The sequence below is a fragment of the Phyllobates terribilis genome, unplaced genomic scaffold (genome assembly GCF_046119375.1).
Source record: "Phyllobates terribilis strain yellow unplaced genomic scaffold, ASM4611937v1 Scaffold_13__5_contigs__length_258822181, whole genome shotgun sequence".
NCBI lineage: Eukaryota > Metazoa > Chordata > Amphibia > Anura > Dendrobatidae > Phyllobates > Phyllobates terribilis.
The window spans coordinates 183109707-183137312 of NW_027362773.1; the positions used below are offsets into that span (position 1 = coordinate 183109707).

Sequence of the window (27606 nt, forward strand, 5' to 3'; positions counted from 1 at the left end):
GTCAGCTTGTCAGCATTGTCAGTTGACAGGTGAGTGCGCTTATCAGTTATAATGCCCCCAGCGGCACTAAAAACACGCTCCGATAACACGCTAGTGGCAGGGCAGGCCAGGACCTCCAAGGCATACAGAGTGAGTTCATTCAAAGTGTCCAGCTTGGATACCCAATAATTAAAAGGCACAGAGGAATCACGGAGGACGCTGGCACTCCCTCACCATCTTTTGAAACTTTCCACTCCTTGTGAGAGTACCCTGCGCCTCAGGGCCTGTAAGCTGGGCAGGTCTCAGAAAACTGTACTAGAACATTGACAGTGTTCCCCTGCCTCTGCTGGATTGGAGTTGCGTCTCTCTCGCCTGTATGCCTTAGTTGGGCAGCGAACTGTGACATCTGCCGCTACCGTGTTCAGATGGGAATTTTTTTAATAGTTCTGCAGCAAGGGCCTTCTAGTACTGCCCCATTTTTGTAGACCTCTCCAACTCAGGAATAAGAGAGTGAAAGTTCTCCTTGTAGAGGGGGTCTAAAAGTGTCATCAACCAGTAATGACTGTCACCCAACATTTTGACAATGCGAGGGTCACGGTTAAGGCAGCGTAACATAAAGTCAGCCATGGGTGCCAGACTGGTAACGGGCAAGACTTCCGTGTCCTCACCAAGATGACGACTGATAGTGTTGAGCGATCACTAAAATGCTCGGGTGCTCGAAGCTCGGGCCGAGCTTACCGTGATACTCGGGTGCTCGACCCGAGCAACGAGCCCAATGTTAGTCTATGAGAGACCCGAGCATTTTTGCGGCAGCACCCCCGGCAGTCTGTAGAAAGCCTAAAAAGTGCCCAAAACGATAGTGACAGTGCTCAAAAGACATGGGGGCAGCATGGGGATCGCCCCTGGAAGCATTTCTGACCCCCAGGTCACTGCTGTCAACAACGTGGTCAGAGGTATTAAGCCACTTTTGCGGGCTCACAATAAAACGTTCAAAAACGAAACTGAAACGGTTTTCCTGTGAAATATGTTAAGGAATTTCCTTTCCAGGGTAAAAACTTGTGTATAAGGTAAAATAAATAACCAAAAACAAAAATACTCCTCCACACCTTGGGCTATGTTCACAAGTAGCATTTTTCATGCGTTTTTGCACTTTTGTATTGCTTTCAACCGTGACAAATGCGTTCACCGGGAAATGTCATTTTAACATTTTACAACCTTATCTGGCCATGTGCTTTGTGACACATGCATACAGTGCTGAAAAGACAAGGGATCAGCATGGCGAAGACCCCTGGAAGCATCTCTGACCCCCAGGTCACTGTCTAAAAGTGTGCCCATCAGAAGTGATCCTTGCCGCATCAGAAGATGCAGACTTGCAACTATTCCCGTGCAAGTCCTTGTCCCAGGGCAGTGTTCAATTGTACCTCCCCCAATCCGTGCAATGCAAGCGAAAATATGCAGCCAACCACCCACCCACCCACAGGCTGCAATACCATACTGCTAGCTTTCACTTGAAATGGGGCCTTTTAGTTTGGAGGAGGCCGAAGCTGGCCACTACCTCATGGCCGCTTCGGCAGCGAGGTATCCATACTCTGTCCCCAGCCGCCCGGCGGCCGGGTGTCCACGCTCGGTCCAAAGCCGCCAGGTGGCGGCCAGGTGTCCATACTCGGTCCCCAGCCGCCCTGATTTCTCCTGTCACCTTCCCCCACACTTTTCTTAGCCTGGCCTGCTTTTGGGCAGCATTGGACGAGCCCACCAGAGAACCAGACTCCTCCAGTGGGCCCTGGCTTCTCGATCAGGGGAGTTGAGAGTGCCTAGGTGAGGAGCATGATGATGATGATAGAAGTTAGCATCTGCTTTGTTTTCTTGGAATGCAAGCGCATGTATGTAGAAGCGGCTAGGCCTGAGGTGGTCCGCGTTTTGGAGCATATCCTACCTCCTCCGAGGATTGCTGGATGTTTTCCTGCTACTATCCCAGTTCTATGACTCCCGTTAAAACAAAGCTTCAGGTGATAAATGATGGATGAGGTGGTGGCAAAGGAGAAAGAGCAGGAGGAACAGGAACCATTCACATCAATATCAGGCCAGTCAACCAGATATGTCTTGCAGGATATATTTCTGTAACAAAAGGAGCTGTTCGGCTACACAGTTATAGGGCATACAGTGAGTGCAATGCCTACCAAAAATTTCGAGCCACTCCAATGCCCCTTGGAAATGACATGGAGGTCAGAGGGCGTTAACTAAACCTTTTTTTCGATTTATAGCAACTGGGTCTCCCGTGCACTGTTGGCCTAAGCAGTGAATGGAAGGCTTTCCAAAAATTATGAGGAACTGCAATGCCCCTTACAAGAGCCATGTGTGGCACCCCAGGGGTCTGGTCACCACAGTAATAGAGATATTACGTCGGAGAGCAAGTGGGAGGTTTCCTGGTCAGGATCCCTTAAACATGCAAGATCCTCCTGCCCCAGTCCTGGGAGGGGAGAATTCTGCCCTTATAAACTGGATCTGGGGTGGGGTTGAGTGAGTCAGAGAACAGTCAGAGTCAGAGTGAGAGCAAGGGAAAGTAACAGCAAGGAGCTCTGTAGGAGCTAGGAGCTAAAGACCAGGGGCTGGAAGCTGAGCAGAGCTCGCCCTGGCAGAAGACAATAGGAACCGGACACAGGAGTCCGAAGCTGTGAGGACTTATATATCCAGCAGCAGAAACCAGCCGGCAGGGGATTTCAGGTCCTCTGGCCATAGAAGCCCGGAGGCTCAGTCACAAGCAAGGGACCAACACCGCCGTCGTGGAGTGGTGGCTAACAGAAGGCCCCAAGTCACCAGCCATACGGGTGAGCACTACACGGTACACTCAGGGACGTGGGCTACTTCTACCCGCTTACAGCAAGGTAGCCAGGAAGAGTGCAGACAGACGGGGAGGCCTACAACTCCACCTGGCCTGGGGAACTCCTGCTTGCTCACAGACTGACCAGGCCTCTTATGCTAGCCAGTACTCCCGGGAGGGTCTACCTTATATTCATCAGTAAAGACCCTGAACTGCACTGCAAAGACTCTGAGTCGTTCCTGCTGCGCTCATGCACCATCATCCCCATCATCCACACTCACTGCCCTGAGGCTATACTCCTCCCGAGGGGAGTTATCCCATTCTATGCTGCACACGCAACACCAGCCTCAGCGGTCTGCCTCGCAGCGGTGGTACTCCCTGACCGCAATCCTCGGGAGGCGCAGTCGGACAATTAACCTCAAAACCTAAGAAAGACTGCCACTGGTTTGACCAGCCTGAGCCACGGGACCGGGTCAACGCCACGGAGACTACAGACCCCAGAGACCCGGCACCGGGTATCCCACACACGTGTACACACGGCCCAGGGGGCGCGTCACATGCAGTACAGCATATTACAAACATAAGTCCCATTATTGGGGAGTGGGAGTCCCATAGTATTTGCTTATGCCTTGCTAGCAAAAGCTGCCAAAAATTAGGACGGAGCAACTTGCAATGCCCCTTACAAGAGCCATGCAGTACAGCATATTACAAACATAAGTCCCATTATTGGGGAGTGGGTCTCCCATAGTATTTGCTTATGCCTTGCAAGCAAAAGCTGCCAAAAATTAGGACGGAGCAACTTGCAATGCCCCTTACAAGAGCCATGCAGTACAGCATATTACAAACATAAGTCCCATTATTGGGGAGTGGGTCTTCCATAGTATTTGCTTATGCTTTCCCAGCAAAAGTGCCAAAAATTAGGATGGAGCAACTTGCAATCCCTCTTACAAGAGCCATGCAGTACAGCATATTACAAACATAAGTCCCATTATTGGGGAGTGGGTGTCCCACAGTATTTGCTTATGCCTTGCAAGCAAAAGCTGCCAAAAATTAGGACGGAGCAACTTGCAATGCCCCTTACAAGAGCCATGCAGTACAGCATATTACAAACATAAGTCCCATTATTGGGGAGTGGGTGTCCCATGGTATTTGCTTATGCTTTCCCAGCAAAAGCTGCCAAAAATTAGGACGGAGGAACTTGCAATGCTGGCACCCTGGTGGTATAGTGGTGGTGGACGCTGAGGATAAGGAGAAGAAGATTAAACAGCCGAAACGAGGAAGCGTATACCCATGTGTGGGAGTGAAGCGGTGCATGTGAATACACCTCCCGAAATAACACAGTGGATTTGACTTTATGTTACTCTGCTGTCATTTGGTGGTGATGAGAAGTCTGGCCCAATCCAGCCCTTATTCATTTTGATAAGGGTCAGCTTGTCAGCATTGTCAGTTGACAGGCGAATGCGCTTATCAATTATAATTCCCCCAGCGGCACTAAAAACACGCTCCGATAACACGCTAGCGGCAGGGCAGGCCAGGACCTCCAAGGTGTACAGAGCGAGTTCATTCCAAGTGTCCAGCTTGGATACCCAATAATTAAAAGGCACAGAGGAATCACGGAGGACGCTGGTACGATCGGCAAGGTGCTCCCTCACCATATTTTGAAACTTTCCACTCCTTGTGAGAGTACCCCGCGCCTCAGGGCCAATAAGCTGGGCGGGTGTCAGAAAACTGTCCCAGAACGTTGACAGTGTTCCCCTGCCTCTGCTGGATTGGAGTTGCATCTCTCTCGCCTGTACGCCTTGGTTGGGCAACGAACTGTGACCTCTGCCACTAGCGTGTTCAGATAGGAATTTTTTTAAGAGTTCTGCAGCAAGGGCCTTCTGGTATTGCCCCATTTTTGCAGACCTCTCCACCTCAGGAATAAGAGAGTGAAAGTTCTCCTTATAGCGGAGGTCTACAAGTGTCACCAACCAGTAATGACTGTCACCCAACATTTTGACAACGCGAGGGTCACGGTTAAGGCAGCGTAACATAAAGTCAGCCATGCGTGCCAGACTGGTAATGGGCAAGATTTCCATGTCCTCACCAAGATGACGACTGACCATGCTCTCCTCCTCCTCCTCCTCTTCCTCCTCCCCCCTGTCCTCAGGCCACCCACGCTGAACCGACGGTATGACACTTGTACAGGTACTACCGTCTACAACGCATGATAGCAGCTCCTGTTCTTCCTCGTCCTCCTCCTCCTCCTCTCCCTCATTGTCCCCCAATGCATGTTGGGATGAGATGAGGCTGGGCTGTGTGTAATCGCCCGCTATAGCTTCTTGATCCATCTCATCATACTCTGGCTGCAATGCCTCCTCTTTAATTCTCTGCAGAGAGCATTGCAAAAGACAGACAAGTGGGATGCTGACACTAATGATGGCGTCATCGCCACTCACCATCTTGGTGGCCTCCTCAAAGTTTGTCAGGATGGTACATATGTCAGATATCCAGGTCCACTCCTGAGGTCTTATGTGTGGAGTCTGACCTGAATATCGACGGCCTTGTTGCAGCTGGTACTCCACAACTGCTCTCTTCTGCTCACAAATCCTTTGCAACATGTGGAGGGTAGAGTTCCAACGTGTTGGGACATCACACACCAGCCGGTGTGCCGGAAGCTGCAAACGCTGCTGCAACACAGCAAGGGCGGCGGAAGCTGTAGCCGACTTGCGAAAATGAGCTGACAGGCGGCGTACTTTCACGAGCAGATCTGGCAACTCGGGTATGATTTAAGAAAACGCTGAACCACGAGGTTAAGCACATGAGCCAGGCATGCTACGTGTATGATCTCACCTCGCCTCAGAGCCGCCACCAGGTTACGGCCATTGTCACACACGACCATGCCGGGATGTAGGTTCAGCGGTCTCAGCCACAGATCTGCCTGCCCTTTCACAGCTGTCCACAACTCACAAGCAGTGTGAGGTTTATCACCTAAGCTTATGAGTTTCAGCACAGCATGTTGCCGCTTGGCGAAGGCAGTACTGCAATGCTTCCAGCTTGTAACTGACGTGGTGATATCTGAGATGGAGGCTGAAAACGAGGAGGAGGAGGAGAAGGAGGATGCGCAGGAGCTGTACACTGTGGGGGCAACTCTGACTGACATAGGGCCCGCAATCCTCGGTGTGGGGAGGATGTGTTCCGTCCCAAGGTCCGACTGGGTCCCGGCTTCCACTATGGTTGCCCCGTGTGCCGTCAGAGAGATGTACCGTCCCTGGCCACAAGCACTTGTCCACGTGTCCGTTGTCAGGTGGACTCTCCCAGTAACTGCGTTGTTGAGGGCACGGCACATGCTTTGGGACACGTGCTTGTGTAGTGCGAGGATGGCACACCTGGCAAAATAGTGTCGGCTGGGGACCGAGTACCGAGGGACGGCCACCGCCATAAGATTGCGGAAGGATTCCGTCTCCACCAGCCTAAAAGGCAGCATTTCCAATGCAAGCAGTCGTGAAATGTGCGAATCTAGGACTGTGGCCTGTGGGGCGTTAGCTGCGAATTTCCGCTTTCGTTCAAAGGTCTGGGATATGGACAATTGAACGCTGCAGTGGGACGTGGACGTGGACGTTGATGCTGTTTCTTGAGAAACTGCCATAACAAGTGAAGACTGAGAGGAGGGGGCATTTTTACATGCAGTATGGACAGGGGATTGCCTTGCACACACAACAGGGGGTTCTATTGCACGCACAACAGTGGAAGAAGCAGTGGTGACACCCGCTGACGCTGGTCGTGGACCCTGGGTTTCGCCCCTCAAAGTCGGGTGCTTTGCTGCCATGTGCCTGATCATGCTGGTGGTGGTCAGGCTGGTAGTTTTGTCACCCCTTCTGATGCTGGCATGGCAGGTGGAACATATGGCCGTTTTGGGGTTATCAGCAGAGTCTTTAAAAAAATCCCAGACTCTGGAAGACCTACCGCTTGTACTGGCAACGTCCTTCGTGTTGGTGTTACGGGGAACGGTTGCCTGCCTTCTGTCTGCGGTCACCACACTGCTTCTTCCTGCCTGTTGGGGTACTCTGCCTCCCTCCCCCTGTGTGCTGCTGGCCTCACTCTGCATGTCCTCCTTCCACGTTGGGTCAGTTACTAGATCATCCACCACCTCCTCCTCTTCCACTTGCGCACCACGATCCTCCTCCTCACTTCCTGGCAATTGTGTCTCGTCATCGTCCACCTCTTGTGACAGATTGCCAACGTCGACTTCCTGTGGCCGTGGCTGTTCAAATATTTGGGCATCGCAACATGGGATCTCCTCTTCGACCACTTGAAGCATATCAGGCGAGGGGCCCAAATATGGAAATGGACCAGTGAACAGCTCTTCAGAGTGTCCAAGTGTGGGATCACTTGCTGTCTGACGACACTCGGCATGCTGGGAGGAAGGAGCATCAGGGTGAGGAGGAGTATGCGGTCGAGACTCACGGCTACTAAGAGTTGACCGTGTGGAAGACAGACCGGCGGTAGTGGTGCCCAGGTAACTGGAAGTATTGTCTGTTATCCAATTAATAACCTATTCACACTGATCAGTTCTCAATACTGGTGTTGTTCTGTGCTTCCCTAGTAATTCGGTCAAGAAGTGGGAGCGAGAAGATGTGGCTGTTGGTTGTGGCACATTTTCACCTTGGCCACGGCCCCATCTTCTGCACGAACAATCACCAGAACGTCCACTTCCACGTCCCTTGCCACGTGCCTTGCCCATTGTAAATGAAGTAAAATAGCTTACACTTGCACTATCAATGGAAAAAGGGTAATAAAGAGTAGATTAGAACCGTGGAAGAGGAAAACCACAGTTATTGTTTACTGGGGTATACCACACTTTTTTAAATAGAGATATTTGCGGCTGAACAGTGAGCGACACACTCAAACTGCTTTTTTTTTAGATACCAAAGGCCCAAAACTGGTTAGTACAGCGATTTGACCGGTGGAACTGCGAAACCACACTGGGGTGTCGGGCCTACACAAGACTATTTTCAACAGATATATTTTTGCGTCACAACAGTCAGGAGACACTACTGTTTTTCTTTACGGAAAAAACTACCAAAACCTGAATAATAGAGATTTTTTACCGTGGGATGGAAAAACCACAGTTATCGTTTACTGGGGTATACCACGCTTTTTTAAATAGAGATATTTGCGGCTGAACAGTGAGCAACACACTCAAACTGTTTTTTTAGATACAAATGGCCCAAAAGTGGATAATACAGAGATGTGTACCATGGAACTGCAAAACCACACTTGTATTTCTCGGGCCTACACCAGACTATTTTCAACAGATATATTTGTGTCTGAAAAATCAGGGAGACACTATTATTATTTTTATACAGCAAAAAATGCCAAAAACAGGATAATAGAGATGTTTTACCGTGGAACATCAAAACCACAGTAATAATTTACTGGTGTATACCAGACTTTTTTAAATATATATATTTGCGGCTGAACAGTGAGCGACACACTCAAACTGTTTTTTTTAGATACAAATGGCCCATAGAACTGCAAAACCACACTTCTATTTCTCGGGCCTACACCAGACTATTTTCAACAGATATATTTGTGTCTGAAAAATCAGAGGCACACTTTTTTTTTTTGGGGGGGGGGGACACCAAAAGGTTAATAAGATGGGTATTTGTACATTGTGTAGAAGGAAAAAAATAAGAGGATTTAGATAAAAAAAAAAGGATTTTTCCTGGCCCCCGGAGCTAAGTCCAGCAATTTCAGCAACAGGAGCAGCACACAGGACTGTAATGTAGCGTTTGCTGGTATAACCACTGCGTCTCCTATACAGCCTGCCTGCCTGCCTGCGTGATATACCTAGGATGGATATTAGTCCTGGGAAGGACTGTTTGTTTGATCTGGCAGCCTTTACAGACCCTACACTAACTATTTTGCAGCATATATCTCTCCCTAAATCAGCAGCGCTGTCCCTACACTGTCTGATCCGGAGCGACTGTGTCCAAGATGGCGGCACCCGGTTTTAAATACTCGAGGTGACGCTGTGCGGCCAGTCAATCACTGTAATGCCCACAAACAACATGGCTGCGGCATTACAGTGACTGGCTGGCAATCCCTGCATGTTCATTGGCTCTGTAAAGAGCGCCAAACATGCAAGGTGGAGACCCGAGCTCCCGCCCGAGAAACCCGGAAATGCTCAGTGCTCACCGAACATCCTGAGTAGCGTGATGCTCAGGCGAGTACTGAGCAGTGTCGAGCATGTTTGCTCAACACTAGTTCTAATCTCAGTGGAACCTGGGAAATTCATGCATTATGATGAAAACTGGTTCTAAAGCTTTTCTGCAAATGTATATCTAATACACATTGGTAAATTAATATCTCCTCACTTTTTATTCCACAAGTGTGCTTAAAGTTCCATGATATCACAACAAGGACAGATTTAAAATGTTGATGAAATCTGGCTAATAATTAGCGTGCTGGATCTATTAGCTGGAAAAAGGGTGAGAAAAAAAGAAATTGCAAAACTTCTGCTCATCCAGAAGTCACTAAAGATTTTTCATGGTGTGCTAAAAGGTTCCATCGGAAAGATAATTCAAGTAGAGTTGGTGCAAATCAAAGTTCATATCCCAGTCCATCAGTCATGGCAGTGATCTGTGTTCGCTGGAAAAATGGAGGATTTGCACCACATACCTGATGGCACCCTCTGAGCTTTGTTTGATTGGTGGTGTGATACACAAGTGACAACGCACCAGGCTGACTGATCAAAAGAAGATCTACAGATGCTGTTAAGCTGGTTCTACAAATACAATCCAAAGATTACAGACCATTTCTGTGGAGGATAGACTTGGGAATGTGGATATTGATCTACTCAGACAATTCGTCAAAATGTTACATGAAGTTAAACATAGTTGGCAGGATTTGAACCTACGCAGCGAGACCCCAATGGATTTCTAGTCCATCGCCTTAACCACTCGGCCACAACTACTCAGATGCTGTTCCAACCTTATTAGTTTCACACCTTTTCTTAGAGCACCATGATCAATTTCAGTGATTATCCTTCTGGAAGACATTTCAGAAAATGGAAGATTTCAATTGGAAACAAAATTCCAGGCCTCACTGAAATGTAAAAATCTGATTTAAACGTATCATCAATTGGAACCTTTTACAGTTCAAGGTTTATTAAAATTCATAAGGCGGATTTCGAGTGTCTTTGTTCCAAACACCTCCTGAAAAGGGCTTTGAAAATGCTCAATAGTTTGAACAGATTCACTTCCATGCAAAAAGACTTGCTGTTCATATGATCAGGTATTGAGCGTCTTTTAACCTCATTAAGTTTCCCAAAACGCCAAGCGGTTAAAAGAAGTGAGCATATCATTTTTCAGGTATATTTTGCTTGCTTTATACTTGCTATACAAGTCAATGAGTAGGTTAGAAAGACCCCTGGAAGGTTACTGAGTGATGTTCACAGCATTTTGCGAGCAAAAAAGAAACTTAAACAAACTCATTTGATGCCCAAAACAATACTTAGAAAAACATCACCAAACTATGTTTACAAAAATGCTGGAAAACACTAAAAAGGGTGATTCAGGAAAAGAATCGCTGTCGTTTCGGCTTGAAATCCTGGTCAATTTCAACCACCTGGAAAAAGTGTCATGCGAACATTAGCACAAGTTATAGTGTACGATTGCTTGGTGTGACATAGATGATATGAGTTTTGCTTCATGAAGTCAAGTTTAACTTTTGAGTTAAACTTTCTTGATAGATAGATCTTTTTGCCATGTGGATTTTAACTTTCTCTTTTTATGTTAAACCATGTGCATTGGCAAATTGAGTGTGAGCAGAAAAGATAAAACCACTATGACCAAGAATTTCTCAGGTTCCACTGAGATTTGAACTCAGATCGCTGGATTCAGAGTCCAGAGTGCTAACCATTACACCATGGAACCACATGACCAATAAAGCTGGCTGGATTTTCTTTTGAAAACAGTAAAAGAGCATGTGTAAATAGTGGAAATATGAGAAATTCACTCTTAATCCAGTGATCTGAGTTCTAATCTCAGTGGAACCTGGGAATTCATGCATTATGATGAAAACTGATTCTAAAGCTGTTCCGCAAATGTATATCTAACACACATTGGTAAATTAATATCTCCTCCCTTTTTATTCCACAAGTGTGCTTAAAGTTCCATGATATCACAACAAGGACAGTTTTAAAATGTTGATGAAATCTGGCTAATAATTAGCGTGCTGGATCTATCAGCTGGAAAAAGGGTGAGAAAAAAAGAAATTGCAAAACTTCTGCTCATCCAGAAGTCACTAAAGATTTTTCATGGTGTGCTAAAAGGTTCCATCGGAAAGATAATTCAAGTAGAGTTGGTGCAAATCAAAGTTCATATCCCAGTCCATCAGCCACGGCAGTGGTCTGTGTTCGCTGGAAAAAAGGAGGATTTGCACCACATACCTGATGGCACCCTCTGAGCTTTGTTTGATTGGTGGTGTGATGCACAAGTGACATCTCACCCGGCTGACTAATCAAAAGAAGATCTACAGATGCTGTTAAGCTGGTTCTACAAATACAATCCATAGATTACAGACCATTTCTGTAGGGGATAGACTTGGGAATGTGGAAATTGATCTACTCAGATAATTCGTCAAAATGTTACATGAATTTAAACGTAGTTGGCAGGATTTGAACCTACGCGGGAAGACCCCAATGGATTTCTAGTCCATCACCTTAACCACTCGGTCACAACTACTCAGACACTGTTGCATTCTTATGAGTTTCTCACCTTTTCTTAGAGCACCATGATCAATATCAGTGATTATCCTTCTGGAAGACATTTCAGAAAATGGAAGATTTCAATTGGAAACAAAATTCCAGGCCTCACTGAAATGTAAAAATCTGATTTAAAGGTATCATCAATTGGAACCTTTTACAGTTCAAGGTTTATTAAAATTCATAAGGCGGATTTAGAGTGACTTTGTTCCAAACACCTCCTGAAAAAGGCTTTGAAAATGCTCAATAGTTTGAACAGATTCATTTCCATGCAAAAAGACTTGCTGTTCATATGATCAGGTATTGAGCGTCTTTTAACCTCATTAAGTTTCCCAAAACGCCAAGCGGTTAACAGAAGTGAGCATATCATTTTTCAGGTATATTTTGCTTGCTTTATACTTGCTATACAAGTCAATGAGTAGGTTAGAAAGACCTCTGGAAGGTTCCTGAGTGACGTTCACAGCATTTTGCGAGCAAAAAAAAAATTTAAACAAACTCATTTGATGCCCAAAACAATACTTAGAAAAACATCACCAAACTATGTTTACAAAAATGCTGGAAAACACTAAAAAGGGTGATTCAGAAAAAGATTCGCTGTCGTTTCTTGAGGCCGCTTCGGCTTGAAATCCTGGTCAGTTTCAACCACCTGGAAAAAGTGTCATGTGAACATTGGCACAAGTCATAGAGTACGATTGCTTGGTGTGACATAGATGATATGAGTTTTGCTTCATGAAGTCAAGATTAACTTTTGAGTTAAACTTTCTTGATTGATAGATCTTTTTGCCATGTGGATTTTAACTTTCTCTTTTTATGTTAAACCATGTGCATTAGCAAATTGAGTGTGAGCAGAAAAGATAAAACCGCTATGCACAAAAAATTTCTCAGGTTCCACTGAGATATGAACTCAGATGGCTGGATTCAGAGTCCAGAGTGCTAACCATTACACCATGGAACCACATGACCAATGAAGCTTGCTGGATTTTCTTTTGAAAACAGTAAAAGAGCATGTGTAAATGTGAGAAATTCACTCTTAATCCAGTGATCTGAGTTCTAATCTCAGTGGAACCTGGGAATTCATGCATTATGATGAAAACTGGTTCTAAAGCTGTTCCGCAAATGTATATCTAACACACATTGGTAAATTAATATCTCCTCCCTTTTTATTCCACAAGTGTGCTTAAAGTTCCATGATATCACAACAAGGACAGTTTTAAAATGTTGATGAAATCTGGCTAATAATTAGCATGCTGGATCTATCAGCTAGAAAAAGGGGAGAAAAAAAGAAATTGCAAAACTTCTGCTCATCCAGAAGTCATTAAAGATTTTTCATGGTGTGCTAAAAGGTTCCATCGGAAAGATAATTCAAGTAGAGTTGGTGCAAATCAAAGTTCATATCCCAGTCCATCAGCCACGGCAGTGGTCTGTGTTCGCTGGAAAAAAGGAGGATTTGCACCACATACCTGATGGCACCCTCTGAGCTTTGTTTGATTGGTGGTGTGATGCACAAGTGACATCTCACCCGGCTGACTAATCAAAAGAAGATCTACAGATGCTGTTTAGCTGGTTCTACAAATACAATCCATAGATTACAGACCATTTCTGTGGGGGATAGACTTGGGAATGTGGAAATTGATCTACTCAGATAATTTGTCAAAATGTTACATGAATTTAAACGTAGTTGGCAGTATTTGAACCTACGCGGGAAGACCCCAATGGATTTCTAGTCCATCGCCTTAACTACTCGGTCACAACTACTCAGACACTGTTGCATTCTTATGAGTTTCACACCTTTTCTTAGAGCACCATGATCAATATCAGTGATTATCCTTCTGGAAGACATTTCAGAAAATGGAAGATTTAATTGGAAACAATATTCCAGGCCTCACTGAAATGTAAAAATCTGATTTAAAGGTATCATCAATTGGAACCTTTTACAGTTCAAGGTTTATTAAAATTCATAAGGCGGATTTAGAGTGACTTTGTTCCAAACACCTCCTGAAAAAGGCTTTGAAAATGCTCAATAGTTTGAACAGATTCATTTCCATGCCAATAGACTTGCTGTTCATATGATCAGGTATTGAGCGTCTTTTAAACTCATTAAGTTTCCCAAAACACCAAGCGGTTAACAGAGGTGAGCATATCATTTTTCAGGTATATTTTGCTTGCTTTATACTTGCTATGCAAGTCAATGAGTAGGTTAGAAAGACCCATGGAAGGTTCCTGAGTGACGTTCACAGCATTTTGCGAGCAAAAAAGAAACTTAAACAAACTCATTTGATGCCCAAAACAATACTTAGAAAAACATCACCAAACTATGTTTACAAAAATGCTGGAAAACACTAAAAAAGGTGATTCAGGAAAAGAATCGCTGTCGTTTCTTGAGGCCGTTTCGGCTTGAAATCCTGGTCAGTTTCAACCACCTGGAAAAAGTGTCATGCGAACATTGGCACAAGTCATAGAGTACGATTGCTTGGTGTGACATAGATGATATGAGTTTTGCTTCATGAAGTCAAGTTTAACTTTTGAGTTAAACTTTCTTGATAGATCTTTTTGCCATGTGGATTTTAACTTTCTCTTTTTATGTTAAACCAAGTGCATTGGCAAATTGAGTATGAGCAGAAAAGATAAAACCGCTATGAACAAAGAATTTCTCAGGTTCCACTGAGATTTGAACTCAGACAACTGGATTCAAAGTCCAGAGTGCTAACCATTACACCATGGAACCACATTACCAATGAAGCTGGCTGGATTTTCTTTTGAAAACAGTAAAAGAGCATGTGTAAATAGTGGAAATGTGAGAAATTCACTCTTAATCCAGTGATCTGAGTTCTAATCTCACTGGAACCTGGGAATTCATGCATTATGATGAAAACTGGTTCTAAAGCTGTCCCGCAAATGTATATCTAACACGCATTGGTAAATTAATATCTCCTCCCTTTTTATTCCACAAGTGTGCTTAAAGTTCCATGATATCACAACAAGGACAGTTTTAAAATGTTGATGAAATCTGGCTAATAATTAGCGTGCTGGATCTATCAGCTGGAAAAAGGGTGAGAAAAAAAGAAATTGCAAAACTTCTGCTCATCCAGAAGTCACTAAAGATTTTTCATGGTGTGCTAAAAGGTTCCATGGGAAAGATAATTCAAGTAGAGTTGGTGCAAATCAAAGTTCATATCCCAGTCCATCAGCCTCGGCAGTGGTCTGTGTTCGCTGGAAAAAAGGAGGATTTGCACCACATACCTGATGGCACCCTCTGAGCTTTGTTTGATTGGTGGTGTGATGCACAATTGACATCTCACCTGGCTGACTAATCAAAAGAAGATCTACAGATGCTGTTAAGCTGGTTCTACAAATACAATCCATAGATTACAGACCATTTCTGTTGGGGATAGACTTGGGAATGTGGAAATTGATCTACTCACATAATTCGTCAAAATGTTACATGAAGTTAAATGTAGTTGGCAGGATTTGAACCTACGCAGGAAGACCCCAATGGATTTCTAGTCCATCGCCTTAACCACTCGGCCACAACTACTCAGACACTGTTTCATTCTTATGAGTTTCACACCTTTTCTTATAGCACCATGATCAATATCAGTGATTATCCTTCTGGAAGACATTTCAGAAAATGGAAGATTTCAATTGGAAACAAAATTCCAGGCCTCACTGAAATGTAAAAATCTGATTTAAAGGTATCATCAATTGGAACCTTTTACAGTTCAAGGTTTATTAAAATTCATAAGGTGGATTTAGAGTGACTTTGTTCCAAACACCTCCTGAAAAAGGCTTTGAAAATGCTCAATAGTTTGAACAGATTCATTTCCATGCAAAAAGACTTGGTGTTCATATGATCAGGTATTGAGCGTCTTTTAACCTCATTAAGTTTCCCAAAACGCCAAGCGGTTAACAGAAGTGAGCATATCATTTTTCAGGTATATTTTGCTTGCTTTATACTTGATATACAAGTCAATGAGTAGGTTAGAAAGACCCCTGGAAGGTTCCTGAGTGACGTTCACAGCATTTTGCGAGCAAAAAAGAAACTTAAACAAACTCATTTGATGCCCAAAACGATACTTAGAAAAACATCACCAAACTATGTTTACAAAAATGTTGGAAAGCACTAAAAAGGGTGATTCAGGAAAAGAATCGCTGTCGTTTCTTGAGGCCGTTTCGGCTTGAAATCCTGGTCAGTTTCAACCACCTGGAAAAAGTGTCATGTGAACATTGGCACAAGTCATAGAGTACGATTGCTTGGTGTGACATAGATGATATGAGTTTTGCTTCATGAAGTCAAGATTAACTTTTGAGTTAAACTTTCTTGATTGATAGATCTTTTTGCCATGTGGATTTTAACTTTCTCTTTTTATGTTAAACCATGTGCATTAGCAAATTGAGTGTGAGCAGAAAAGATAAAACCGCTATGCACAAAAAATTTCTCAGGTTCCACTGAGATATGAACTCAGATGGCTGGATTCAGAGTCCAGAGTGCTAACCATTACACCATGGAACCACATGACCAATGAAGCTTGCTGGATTTTCTTTTGAAAACAGTAAAAGAGCATGTGTAAATGTGATAAATTCACTCTTAATCCAGTGATCTGAGTTCTAATCTCAGTGGAACCTGGGAATTCATGCATTATGATGAAAACTGGTTCTAAAGCTGTCCCGCAAATGTATATCTAACACGCATTGGTAAATTAATATCTCCTCCCTTTTTATTCCACAAGTGTGCTTAAAGTTCCATGATATCACAACAAGGACAGTTTTAAAATGTTGATGAAATCTGGCTAATAATTAGCGTGCTGGATCTATTAGCTGGAAAAAGGGTGAGAAAAAAAGAAATTGCGAAACTTCTGCTCATCCAGAAGTCACTAAAGATTTTTCATGGTGTGCTAAAAGGTTCCATCGCAAAGATAATTCAAGTAGAGTTGGTGCAAATCAAAGTTCATATCCCAGTCCATCAGCCATGTCAGTGGTCTGTGTTCGCTGGAAAAAAGGAGGATTTGCACCACATACCTGATGGCACCCTCTGAGCTTTGTTTGATTGGTGGTGTGATGCACAAGTGACATCTCACCCGGCTGACTAATCAAAAGAAGATCTACAGATGCAGTTCAGCTGGTTCTACAAATACAATCCATAGATTACAGACCATTTCTGTGGGGGATAGACTTGGGAATGTGGAAATTGATCTACTCAGATAATTCGTCAAAATGTTACATGAAGTTAAACGTAGTTGGCAGGATTTGAACCTACGCGGGAAGACCCCAATGGATTTCTAGTCCATTGCCTTAACCACTTGGCCACAACTACTCAGACACTGTTTCATTCTTAAGAGTTTCACACCTTTTCTTATAGCACCATGATCAATATCAGTGATTTTCCTTCTGGAAGACATTTCAGAAAATGGAAGATTTCAATTGGAAACAAAATTCCAGGCCTCACTGAAATGTAAAAATCTGATTTAAAGGTATCATCAATTGGAACTTTTTACAGTTCAAGGTTTATTAAAATTCATAAGGCGGATTTAGAGTGACTTTGTTCCAATGGATTTCTAGTCCATTGCCTTAACCACTTGGCCACAACTACTCTGACACTGTTTCATTCTTAAGAGTTTCACACCTTTTCTTATAGCACCATGATCAATATCAGTGATTATCCTTCTGGAAGACATTTCAGAAAATGGAAGATTTCAATTGGAAACAAAATTCCAGGCCTCACTGAAATGTAAAAATCTGATTTAAAGGTATCATCAATTGGAACCTTTTACAGTTCAAGGTTTATTAAAATTCATAAGGCGGATTTAGAGTGACTTTGTTCCAAACACCTCCTGAAAAAGGCTTTGAAAATGCTCAATAGTTTGAACAGATTCATTTCCATGCAAGAAGACTTGCTGTTCATATGATCAGGTATTGAGCGTCTTTTAACCTCATTAAGTTTCCCAAAACGCCAAGCGGTTAACAGAAGTGAGCATATCATTTTTCAGGTATATTTTGCTTGCTTTATACTTGCTATACAAGTCAATGAGTAGGTTAGAAAGACCCCTGGAAGGTTCCTGAGTGACGTTCACAGCATTTTGCGAGCAAAAAAGAAACTTAAACAAACTCATTTGATGCCCAAAACAATACTTAGAAAAACATCACCAAACTATGTTTACAAAAATGCTGGAAAACACTAAAAAGGGTGATTCAGGAAAAAAATCGCTGTCGTTTCTTGAGGCCGTTTCGGCTTGAAATCCTGGTCAGTTTCAACCACCTGGAAAAAGTGTCATGCGAACATTGGCACAAGTCATAGAGTACGATTGCTTGGTGTGACATAGATGATATGAGTTTTGCTTCATGAAGTCAAGTTTAACTTTTGAGTTAAACTTTCTTGATAGATAGATCTTTCTGCCATGTGGATTTTAACTTTCTCTTTTTATGTTAAACCATGTGCATTGGCAAATTGAGTGTGAGCAGAAAAGATAAAACAGCTATGCACAAAGAATTACTCAGGTTCCACTGAGATTTGAACTCAGATTGCTGTATTCAGAGTCCAGAGTGCTAACCATTACACCATGGAACCACAAGACCAAAAGAGCTGGCTGAATTTTCTTTTGAAAACAGTAAAAGAGCATGTGTAAATAGTGGAAATGTGAGAAATTCACTCTTAATCCAGTGATCTGAGTTCTAATCTCAGTGGAACCTGGGAATTCATGCATTATGATGAAAACTGGTTCTAAAGCTGTCCCGCAAATGTATATCTAACACACATTGGTAAATTAATATCTCCTCCCTTTTTATTCCACAAGTGTGCTTAAAGTTCCATGATATCACAACAAGGACAGTTTTAAAATGTTGATGAAATCTGGCTAATAATTAGCGTGCTGGATCTATCAGCTGGAAAAAGGGTAAGAAAAAAAGAAATTGCAAAACTTCTGCTCATCCAGAAGTCACTAAAGATTTTTCATGGTGTGCTAAAAGGTTCCATCGGAAAGATAATTCAAGTAGAGTTGGTGCAAATCAAAGTTCATATCCCAGTCCATCAGCCACGGCAGTGGTCTGTGTTCGCTGGAAAAAAGGAGGATTTGCACCACATACCTGATGGCACCCTCTGAGCTTTGTTTGATTGGTGGTGTGATGCACAAGTGACATCTCACCCGGCTGACTAATCAAAAGAAGATTTACAGATGCTGTTAAGCTAGTTCTACAAATACAATCCATAGATTACAGACCATTTCTGTGGGGGATAGACTTGGGAATGTGGAAATTGATCTACTCAGATAATTAGTCAAAATGTTACATGAAGTTAAATGTAGTTGGCAGGATTTGAACCTATGCAGGAATACCCCAATGGATTTCTAGTCCATCGCCTTAACCACTCAGCCACAGTTTCATTCTTAAGAGTTTCACACCTTTTCTTATAGCACCATGATCAATATCAGTGATTATCCTTCTGGAAGACATTTCAGAAAATGGAAGATTTAAATTGGAAACAAAATTCCAGGCCTCACTGAAATGTAAAAATCTGATTTAAAGGTATCATCAATTGGAGCCTTTTACAGTTCAAGGTTTATTAAAATTCATAAGGCAGATTTAGAGTGACTTTGTTCCAAACACGTCCTGAAAAAGGCTTTGAAAATGCTCAATAGTTTGAACAGATTCATTTCCATGCAAAAAGACTTGCTGTTCATATGATCAGGTATTGAGCGTCTTTTAACCTCATTAAGTTTCCCAAAACGCCAAGCGGTTAACAGAAGTGAGCATATCATTTTTCAGGTATATTTTGCTTGCTTTATACTTGCTATACAAGTCAATGAGTAGGTTAGAAAGACCCCTGGAAGGTTCCTGAGTGACGTTCACAGCATTTTGTGAGCAAAAAAGAAATTTAAACAAACTCATTTGATGCCCAAAACAATACTTAGAAAAACATCACCAAACTATGTTTACAAAAATGCTGGAAAACACTAAAAAGGGTGATTCCGGAAAAGAATCGCTGTCGTTTCTTGAGGCCGTTTCGGCTTGAAATCCTGGTCAGTTTCAACCACCTGGAAAAAGTGTCATGCGAACATTGGCACAAGTCATAGAATACGATTGCTTGGTGTGACATAGATGATATGAGTTTTGCTTCATGAAGTCAAGTTTAACTTTTGAGTTAAACTTTAACTTTTGAGTTAAACTTTCTTGATAGATAGATCTTTTTGCCATGTGGATTTTAACTTTCTCTTCTTATGTTAAACCATGTGCATTGAGAAATTTTGTGTGAGCAGAAAAGATAAAACCGCTATGCACAAAGAATTTCTCAGGTTCCACTGAGAGTTGAACTCAGATCACTGGATTCAGAGTCCAGAGTGCTAACCATTACACCATGGAACCACATGCCCAATGAAGCTGGCTGGATTTTCTTTTGAAAACAGTAAAAGAGCATGTGTAAATAGTGGAAATGTGAGAAATTCACTTTTAATCCAGTGATCTGAGTTCTAATCTCAGTGGAACCTGGGAATTCATGCATTATGATGAAAACTGGTTCTAAAGCTGTCCCGCAAATGTATATCTAACACACATTGGCAAATTAATATCTCCTCCATTTTTATTCCACAAGTGTGCTTAAAGTTCCATGATATCACAACAAGGACAGTTTTAAAATGTTGATGAAATCTGGCTAATAATTAGCGTGCTGGATCTATCAGCTGGAAAAAGGGTAAGAAAAAAAGAAATTGCAAAACTTCTGCTCATCCAGAAGTCACTAAAGATTTTTCATGGTGTGCTAAAAGGTTCCATCGGAAAGATAATTCAAGTAGAGTTGGTGCAAATCAAAGTTCATATCCCAGTCCATCAGCCCCGGCAGTGGTCTGTGTTCGCTGGAAAAAAGAAGGATTTGCACCACATACCTGATGGCACCCTCTGAGCTTTGTTTGATTGGTGGTGTGATGCACAAGTGACATCTCACCTGGCTGACTAATCAAAAGAAGATCTACAGATGCTGTTAAGCTGGTTCTACAAATACAATACATAGATTACAGACCATTTCTGTGGGGGATAGACTTGGGAATGTGGAAATTGATCTACTCAGATAATTCGTCAAAATGTTACATGAAGTTAAACGTAGTTGGCAGGATTTGAACCTACGCGGGAAGACCCCAATGGATTTCTAGTCCATTGCCTTAACCACTCGGCCACAACTACTCAGACACTATTCCATTCTTAAGAGTTTCACAAATTTTCTTATAGCACCATGATCAATATCAGTGATTATCCTTCTGGAAGACATTTCAGAAAATGGAAGATTTCAATTGGAAACAAAATTCCAGGCCTCACTGAAATGTAAAAATCTGATTTAAAGGTATCATCAATTGGAACCTTTTACAGTTCAAGGTTTATTAAAATTCATAAGGCGGATTTAGAGTGACTTTGTTCCAAACACCTCCTGAAAAAGGCTTTGAAAATGCTCAATAGTTTGAACAGATTCATTTCCATGCAAAAAGACTTGCTGTTCATATGATCAGGTATTGAGCGTCTTTTAACCTCATTAAGTTTCCCAAAACGCCAAGCGGTTAACAGAAGTGAGCATATCATTTTTCAGGTATATTTTGCTTGCTTTATACTTGCTATACAAGTCAATGAGTAGGTTAGAAAGACCCCTGGAAGGTTCCTGAGTGACGTTCACAGCATTTTGCGAGCAAAAAAGAAACTTAAACAAACTCATTTGATGCCCAAAACAATACTTAGAAAAACATCACCAAACTATGTTTACAAAAATGCTGGAAAACACTAAAAAGGGTGATTCAGGAAAAAAATCGCTGTCGTTTCTTGAGGCCGTTTCGGCTTGAAATCCTGGTCAGTTTCAACCACCTGGAAAAAGTGTCATGCGAACATTGGCACAAGTCATAGAGTACGATTGCTTGGTGTGACATAGATGATATGAGTTTTGCTTCATGAAGTCAAGTTTAACTTTTGAGTTAAACTTTCTTGATAGATAGATCTTTCTGCCATGTGGATTTTAACTTTCTCTTTTTATGTTAAACCATGTGCATTGGCAAATTGAGTGTGAGCAGAAAAGATAAAACCGCTATGCACAAAGAATTTCTCAGGTTCCACTGAGATTTGAACTCAGATTGCTGTATTCAGAGTCCAGAGTGCTAACCATTACACCATGGAACCACATGACCAAAGGAGCTGGCTGGATTTTCTTTTGAAAACAGTAAAAGAGCATGTGTAAACAGTGGAAATGTGAGAAATTCACTCTTAATCCAGTGATCTGAGTTCTAATCTCAGTGGAACCTGGGAATTCATGCATTATGATGAAAACTGGTTCTAAAGCTGTCCCGCAAATGTATATCTAACACACATTGGTAAATTAATATCTCCTCCCTTTTTATTCCACAAGTGTGCTTAAAGTTCCATGATATCACAACAAGGACAGTTTTAAAATGTTGATGAAATCTGGCTAATAATTAGCGTGCTGGATCTATCAGCTGGAAAAAGGGTAAGAAAAAAAGAAATTGCAAAACTTCTGCTCATCCAGAAGTCACTAAAGATTTTTCATGGTGTGCTAAAAGGTTCCATCGGAAAGATAATTCAAGTAGAGTTGGTGCAAATCAAAGTTCATATCCCAGTCCATCAGCCACGGCAGTGGTCTGTGTTCGCTGGAAAAAAGGAGGATTTGCACCACATACCTGATGGCACCCTCTGAGCTTTGTTTGATTGGTGGTGTGATGCACAAGTGACATCTCACCCGGCTGACTAATCAAAAGAAGATTTACAGATGCTGTTAAGCTAGTTCTACAAATACAATCCATAGATTACAGACCATTTCTGTGGGGGATAGACTTGGGAATGTGGAAATTGATCTACTCAGATAATTAGTCAAAATGTTACATGAAGTTAAATGTAGTTGGCAGGATTTGAACCTATGCAGGAATACCCCAATGGATTTCTAGTCCATCGCCTTAACCACTCAGCCACAGTTTCATTCTTAAGAGTTTCACACCTTTTCTTATAGCACCATGATCAATATCAGTGATTATCCTTCTGGAAGACATTTCAGAAAATGGAAGATTTAAATTGGAAACAAAATTCCAGGCCTCACTGAAATGTAAAAATCTGATTTAAAGGTATCATCAATTGGAGCCTTTTACAGTTCAAGGTTTATTAAAATTCATAAGGCAGATTTAGAGTGACTTTGTTCCAAACACGTCCTGAAAAAGGCTTTGAAAATGCTCAATAGTTTGAACAGATTCATTTCCATGCAAAAAGACTTGCTGTTCATATGATCAGGTATTGAGCGTCTTTTAACCTCATTAAGTTTCCCAAAACGCCAAGCGGTTAACAGAAGTGAGCATATCATTTTTCAGGTATATTTTGCTTGCTTTATACTTGCTATACAAGTCAATGAGTAGGTTAGAAAGACCCCTGGAAGGTTCCTGAGTGACGTTCACAGCATTTTGTGAGCAAAAAAGAAATTTAAACAAACTCATTTGATGCCCAAAACAATACTTAGAAAAACATCACCAAACTATGTTTACAAAAATGCTGGAAAACACTAAAAAGGGTGATTCCGGAAAAGAATCGCTGTCGTTTCTTGAGGCCGTTTCGGCTTGAAATCCTGGTCAGTTTCAACCACCTGGAAAAAGTGTCATGCGAACATTGGCACAAGTCATAGAATACGATTGCTTGGTGTGACATAGATGATATGAGTTTTGCTTCATGAAGTCAAGTTTAACTTTTGAGTTAAACTTTAACTTTTGAGTTAAACTTTCTTGATAGATAGATCTTTTTGCCATGTGGATTTTAACTTTCTCTTCTTATGTTAAACCATGTGCATTGAGAAATTTTGTGTGAGCAGAAAAGATAAAACCGCTATGCACAAAGAATTTCTCAGGTTCCACTGAGAGTTGAACTCAGATCACTGGATTCAGAGTCCAGAGTGCTAACCATTACACCATGGAACCACATGCCCAATGAAGGTGGCTGGATTTTCTTTTGAAAACAGTAAAAGAGCATGTGTAAATAGTGGAAATGTGAGAAATTCACTTTTAATCCAGTGATCTGAGTTCTAATCTCAGTGGAACCTGGGAATTCATGCATTATGATGAAAACTGGTTCTAAAGCTGTCCCGCAAATGTATATCTAACACACATTGGCAAATTAATATCTCCTCCATTTTTATTCCACAAGTGTGCTTAAAGTTCCATGATATCACAACAAGGACAGTTTTAAAATGTTGATGAAATCTGGCTAATAATTAGCGTGCTGGATCTATCAGCTGGAAAAAGGGTAAGAAAAAAAGAAATTGCAAAACTTCTGCTCATCCAGAAGTCACTAAAGATTTTTCATGGTGTGCTAAAAGGTTCCATCGGAAAGATAATTCAAGTAGAGTTGGTGCAAATCAAAGTTCATATCCCAGTCCATCAGCCCCGGCAGTGGTCTGTGTTCGCTGGAAAAAAGAAGGATTTGCACCACATACCTGATGGCACCCTCTGAGCTTTGTTTGATTGGTGGTGTGATGCACAAGTGACATCTCACCTGGCTGACTAATCAAAAGAAGATCTACAGATGCTGTTAAGCTGGTTCTACAAATACAATACATAGATTACAGACCATTTCTGTGGGGGATAGACTTGGGAATGTGGAAATTGATCTACTCAGATAATTCGTCAAAATGTTACATGAAGTTAAACGTAGTTGGCAGGATTTGAACCTACGCGGGAAGACCCCAATGGATTTCTAGTCCATTGCCTTAACCACTCGGCCACAACTACTCAGACACTATTCCATTCTTAAGAGTTTCACAAATTTTCTTATAGCACCATGATCAATATCAGTGATTATCCTTCTGGAAGACATTTCAGAAAATGGAAGATTTCAATTGGAAACAAAATTCCAGGCCTCACTGAAATGTAAAAATCTGATTTAAAGGTATCATCAATTGGAACCTTTTACAGTTCAAGGTTTATTAAAATTCATAAGGCGGATTTAGAGTGACTTTGTTCCAAACACCTCCTGAAAAAGGCTTTGAAAATGCTCAATAGTTTGAACAGATTCATTTCCATGCAAAAAGACTTGCTGTTCATATGATCAGGTATTGAGCGTCTTTTAACCTCATTAAGTTTCCCAAAACGCCAAGCGGTTAACAGAAGTGAGCATATCATTTTTCAGGTATATTTTGCTTGCTTTATACTTGCTATACAAGTCAATGAGTAGGTTAGAAAGACCCCTGGAAGGTTCCTGAGTGACGTTCACAGCATTTTGCGAGCAAAAAAGAAACTTAAACAAACTCATTTGATGCCCAAAACAATACTTAGAAAAACATCACCAAACTATGTTTACAAAAATGCTGGAAAACACTAAAAAGGGTGATTCAGGAAAAAAATCGCTGTCGTTTCTTGAGGCCGTTTCGGCTTGAAATCCTGGTCAGTTTCAACCACCTGGAAAAAGTGTCATGCGAACATTGGCACAAGTCATAGAGTACGATTGCTTGGTGTGACATAGATGATATGAGTTTTGCTTCATGAAGTCAAGTTTAACTTTTGAGTTAAACTTTCTTGATAGATAGATCTTTCTGCCATGTGGATTTTAACTTTCTCTTTTTATGTTAAACCATGTGCATTGGCAAATTGAGTGTGAGCAGAAAAGATAAAACCGCTATGCACAAAGAATTTCTCAGGTTCCACTGAGATTTGAACTCAGATTGCTGTATTCAGAGTCCAGAGTGCTAACCATTACACCATGGAACCACATGACCAAAGGAGCTGGCTGGATTTTCTTTTGAAAACAGTAAAAGAGCATGTGTAAACAGTGGAAATGTGAGAAATTCACTCTTAATCCAGTGATCTGAGTTCTAATCTCAGTGGAACCTGGGAATTCATGCATTATGATGAAAACTGGTTCTAAAGCTGTCCCGCAAATGTATATCTAACACACATTGGTAAATTAATATCTCCTCCCTTTTTATTCCACAAGTGTGCTTAAAGTTCCATGATATCACAACAAGGACAGTTTTAAAATGTTGATGAAATCTGGCTAATAATTAGCGTGCTGGATCTATCAGCTGGAAAAAGGGTAAGAAAAAAAGAAATTGCAAAACTTCTGCTCATCCAGAAGTCACTAAAGATTTTTCATGGTGTGCTAAAAGGTTCCATCGGAAAGATAATTCAAGTAGAGTTGGTGCAAATCAAAGTTCATATCCCAGTCCATCAGCCACGGCAGTGGTCTGTGTTCGCTGGAAAAAAGGAGGATTTGCACCACATACCTGATGGCACCCTCTGAGCTTTGTTTGATTGGTGGTGTGATGCACAAGTGACATCTCACCCGGCTGACTAATCAAAAGAAGATTTACAGATGCTGTTAAGCTAGTTCTACAAATACAATCCATAGATTACAGACCATTTCTGTGGGGGATAGACTTGGGAATGTGGAAATTGATCTACTCAGATAATTAGTCAAAATGTTACATGAAGTTAAATGTAGTTGGCAGGATTTGAACCTATGCAGGAATACCCCAATGGATTTCTAGTCCATCGCCTTAACCACTCAGCCACAGTTTCATTCTTAAGAGTTTCACACCTTTTCTTATAGCACCATGATCAATATCAGTGATTATCCTTCTGGAAGACATTTCAGAAAATGGAAGATTTAAATTGGAAACAAAATTCCAGGCCTCACTGAAATGTAAAAATCTGATTTAAAGGTATCATCAATTGGAGCCTTTTACAGTTCAAGGTTTATTAAAATTCATAAGGCAGATTTAGAGTGACTTTGTTCCAAACACGTCCTGAAAAAGGCTTTGAAAATGCTCAATAGTTTGAACAGATTCATTTCCATGCAAAAAGACTTGCTGTTCATATGATCAGGTATTGAGCGTCTTTTAACCTCATTAAGTTTCCCAAAACGCCAAGCGGTTAACAGAAGTGAGCATATCATTTTTCAGGTATATTTTGCTTGCTTTATACTTGCTATACAAGTCAATGAGTAGGTTAGAAAGACCCCTGGAAGGTTCCTGAGTGACGTTCACAGCATTTTGTGAGCAAAAAAGAAATTTAAACAAACTCATTTGATGCCCAAAACAATACTTAGAAAAACATCACCAAACTATGTTTACAAAAATGCTGGAAAACACTAAAAAGGGTGATTCCGGAAAAGAATCGCTGTCGTTTCTTGAGGCCGTTTCGGCTTGAAATCCTGGTCAGTTTCAACCACCTGGAAAAAGTGTCATGCGAACATTGGCACGTCATAGAATACGATTGCTTGGTGTGACATAGATGATATGAGTTTTGCTTCATGAAGTCAAGTTTAACTTTTGAGTTAAACTTTAACTTTTGAGTTAAACTTTCTTGATAGATAGATCTTTTTGCCATGTGGATTTTAACTTTCTCTTCTTATGTTAAACCATGTGCATTGGGAAATTTTGTGTGAGCAGAAAAGATAAAACCGCTATGCACAAAGAATTTCTCAGGTTCCACTGAGAGTTGAACTCAGATCACTGGATTCAGAGTCCAGAGTGCTAACCATTACACCATGGAACCATATGCCCAATGAAGCTGGCTGGATTTTCTTTTGAAAACAGTAAAAGAGCATGTGTAAATAGTGGAAATGTGAGAAATTCACTTTTAATCCAGTGATCTGAGTTCTAATCTCAGTGGAACCTGGGAATTCATGCATTATGATGAAAACTGGTTCTAAAGCTGTCCCGCAAATGTATATCTAACACACATTGGCAAATTAATATCTCCTCCATTTTTATTCCACAAGTGTGCTTAAAGTTCCATGATATCACAACAAGGACAGTTTTAAAATGTTGATGAAATCTGGCTAATAATTAGCGTGCTGGATCTATCAGCTGGAAAAAGGGTAAGAAAAAAAGAAATTGCAAAACTTCTGCTCATCCAGAAGTCACTAAAGATTTTTCATGGTGTGCTAAAAGGTTCCATCGGAAAGATAATTCAAGTAGAGTTGGTGCAAATCAAAGTTCATATCCCAGTCCATCAGCCCCGGCAGTGGTCTGTGTTCGCTGGAAAAAAGAAGGATTTGCACCACATACCTGATGGCACATTCTGAGCTTTGTTTGATTGGTGGTGTGATGCAC

At 41.7% G+C, this 27606-nt stretch overlaps 16 non-coding genes across 16 annotated transcripts; all 16 read right to left on the reverse strand.

The window, feature by feature from the left end:
- Positions 1–9673: 9673 nt before the first annotated feature.
- Positions 9674–9755, reverse strand: TRNAS-AGA (transfer RNA serine (anticodon AGA)). Its single transcript has one exon. It is a non-coding gene; the product is annotated as a tRNA-Ser (tRNA).
- An 889-nt stretch (positions 9756–10644) lies between these two features.
- TRNAQ-CUG (transfer RNA glutamine (anticodon CUG)) lies at positions 10645–10716 on the reverse strand. Its single transcript has one exon. It is a non-coding gene; the product is annotated as a tRNA-Gln (tRNA).
- A 728-nt stretch (positions 10717–11444) lies between these two features.
- Positions 11445–11526, reverse strand: TRNAS-AGA (transfer RNA serine (anticodon AGA)). Its single transcript has one exon. It is a non-coding gene; the product is annotated as a tRNA-Ser (tRNA).
- A 903-nt stretch (positions 11527–12429) lies between these two features.
- TRNAQ-CUG (transfer RNA glutamine (anticodon CUG)) lies at positions 12430–12501 on the reverse strand. Its single transcript has one exon. It is a non-coding gene; the product is annotated as a tRNA-Gln (tRNA).
- A 1698-nt stretch (positions 12502–14199) lies between these two features.
- TRNAQ-UUG (transfer RNA glutamine (anticodon UUG)) lies at positions 14200–14271 on the reverse strand. Its single transcript has one exon. It is a non-coding gene; the product is annotated as a tRNA-Gln (tRNA).
- Positions 14272–14999: 728 nt separating this feature from the next.
- TRNAS-AGA (transfer RNA serine (anticodon AGA)) lies at positions 15000–15081 on the reverse strand. Its single transcript has one exon. It is a non-coding gene; the product is annotated as a tRNA-Ser (tRNA).
- A 903-nt stretch (positions 15082–15984) lies between these two features.
- Positions 15985–16056, reverse strand: TRNAQ-CUG (transfer RNA glutamine (anticodon CUG)). Its single transcript has one exon. It is a non-coding gene; the product is annotated as a tRNA-Gln (tRNA).
- Positions 16057–16775: 719 nt separating this feature from the next.
- On the reverse strand, positions 16776–16857 carry TRNAS-AGA (transfer RNA serine (anticodon AGA)). Its single transcript has one exon. It is a non-coding gene; the product is annotated as a tRNA-Ser (tRNA).
- A 1179-nt stretch (positions 16858–18036) lies between these two features.
- Positions 18037–18108, reverse strand: TRNAQ-CUG (transfer RNA glutamine (anticodon CUG)). Its single transcript has one exon. It is a non-coding gene; the product is annotated as a tRNA-Gln (tRNA).
- Positions 18109–19826: 1718 nt separating this feature from the next.
- Positions 19827–19898, reverse strand: TRNAQ-CUG (transfer RNA glutamine (anticodon CUG)). Its single transcript has one exon. It is a non-coding gene; the product is annotated as a tRNA-Gln (tRNA).
- A 728-nt stretch (positions 19899–20626) lies between these two features.
- Positions 20627–20708, reverse strand: TRNAS-AGA (transfer RNA serine (anticodon AGA)). Its single transcript has one exon. It is a non-coding gene; the product is annotated as a tRNA-Ser (tRNA).
- Positions 20709–21611: 903 nt separating this feature from the next.
- TRNAQ-CUG (transfer RNA glutamine (anticodon CUG)) lies at positions 21612–21683 on the reverse strand. Its single transcript has one exon. It is a non-coding gene; the product is annotated as a tRNA-Gln (tRNA).
- A 1718-nt stretch (positions 21684–23401) lies between these two features.
- On the reverse strand, positions 23402–23473 carry TRNAQ-CUG (transfer RNA glutamine (anticodon CUG)). The gene has a single exon. It is a non-coding gene; the product is annotated as a tRNA-Gln (tRNA).
- Positions 23474–24201: 728 nt separating this feature from the next.
- On the reverse strand, positions 24202–24283 carry TRNAS-AGA (transfer RNA serine (anticodon AGA)). Its single transcript has one exon. It is a non-coding gene; the product is annotated as a tRNA-Ser (tRNA).
- A 903-nt stretch (positions 24284–25186) lies between these two features.
- TRNAQ-CUG (transfer RNA glutamine (anticodon CUG)) lies at positions 25187–25258 on the reverse strand. Its single transcript has one exon. It is a non-coding gene; the product is annotated as a tRNA-Gln (tRNA).
- A 1716-nt stretch (positions 25259–26974) lies between these two features.
- Positions 26975–27046, reverse strand: TRNAQ-CUG (transfer RNA glutamine (anticodon CUG)). Its single transcript has one exon. It is a non-coding gene; the product is annotated as a tRNA-Gln (tRNA).
- Between the last annotated feature and the right edge of the window lie 560 nt (positions 27047–27606).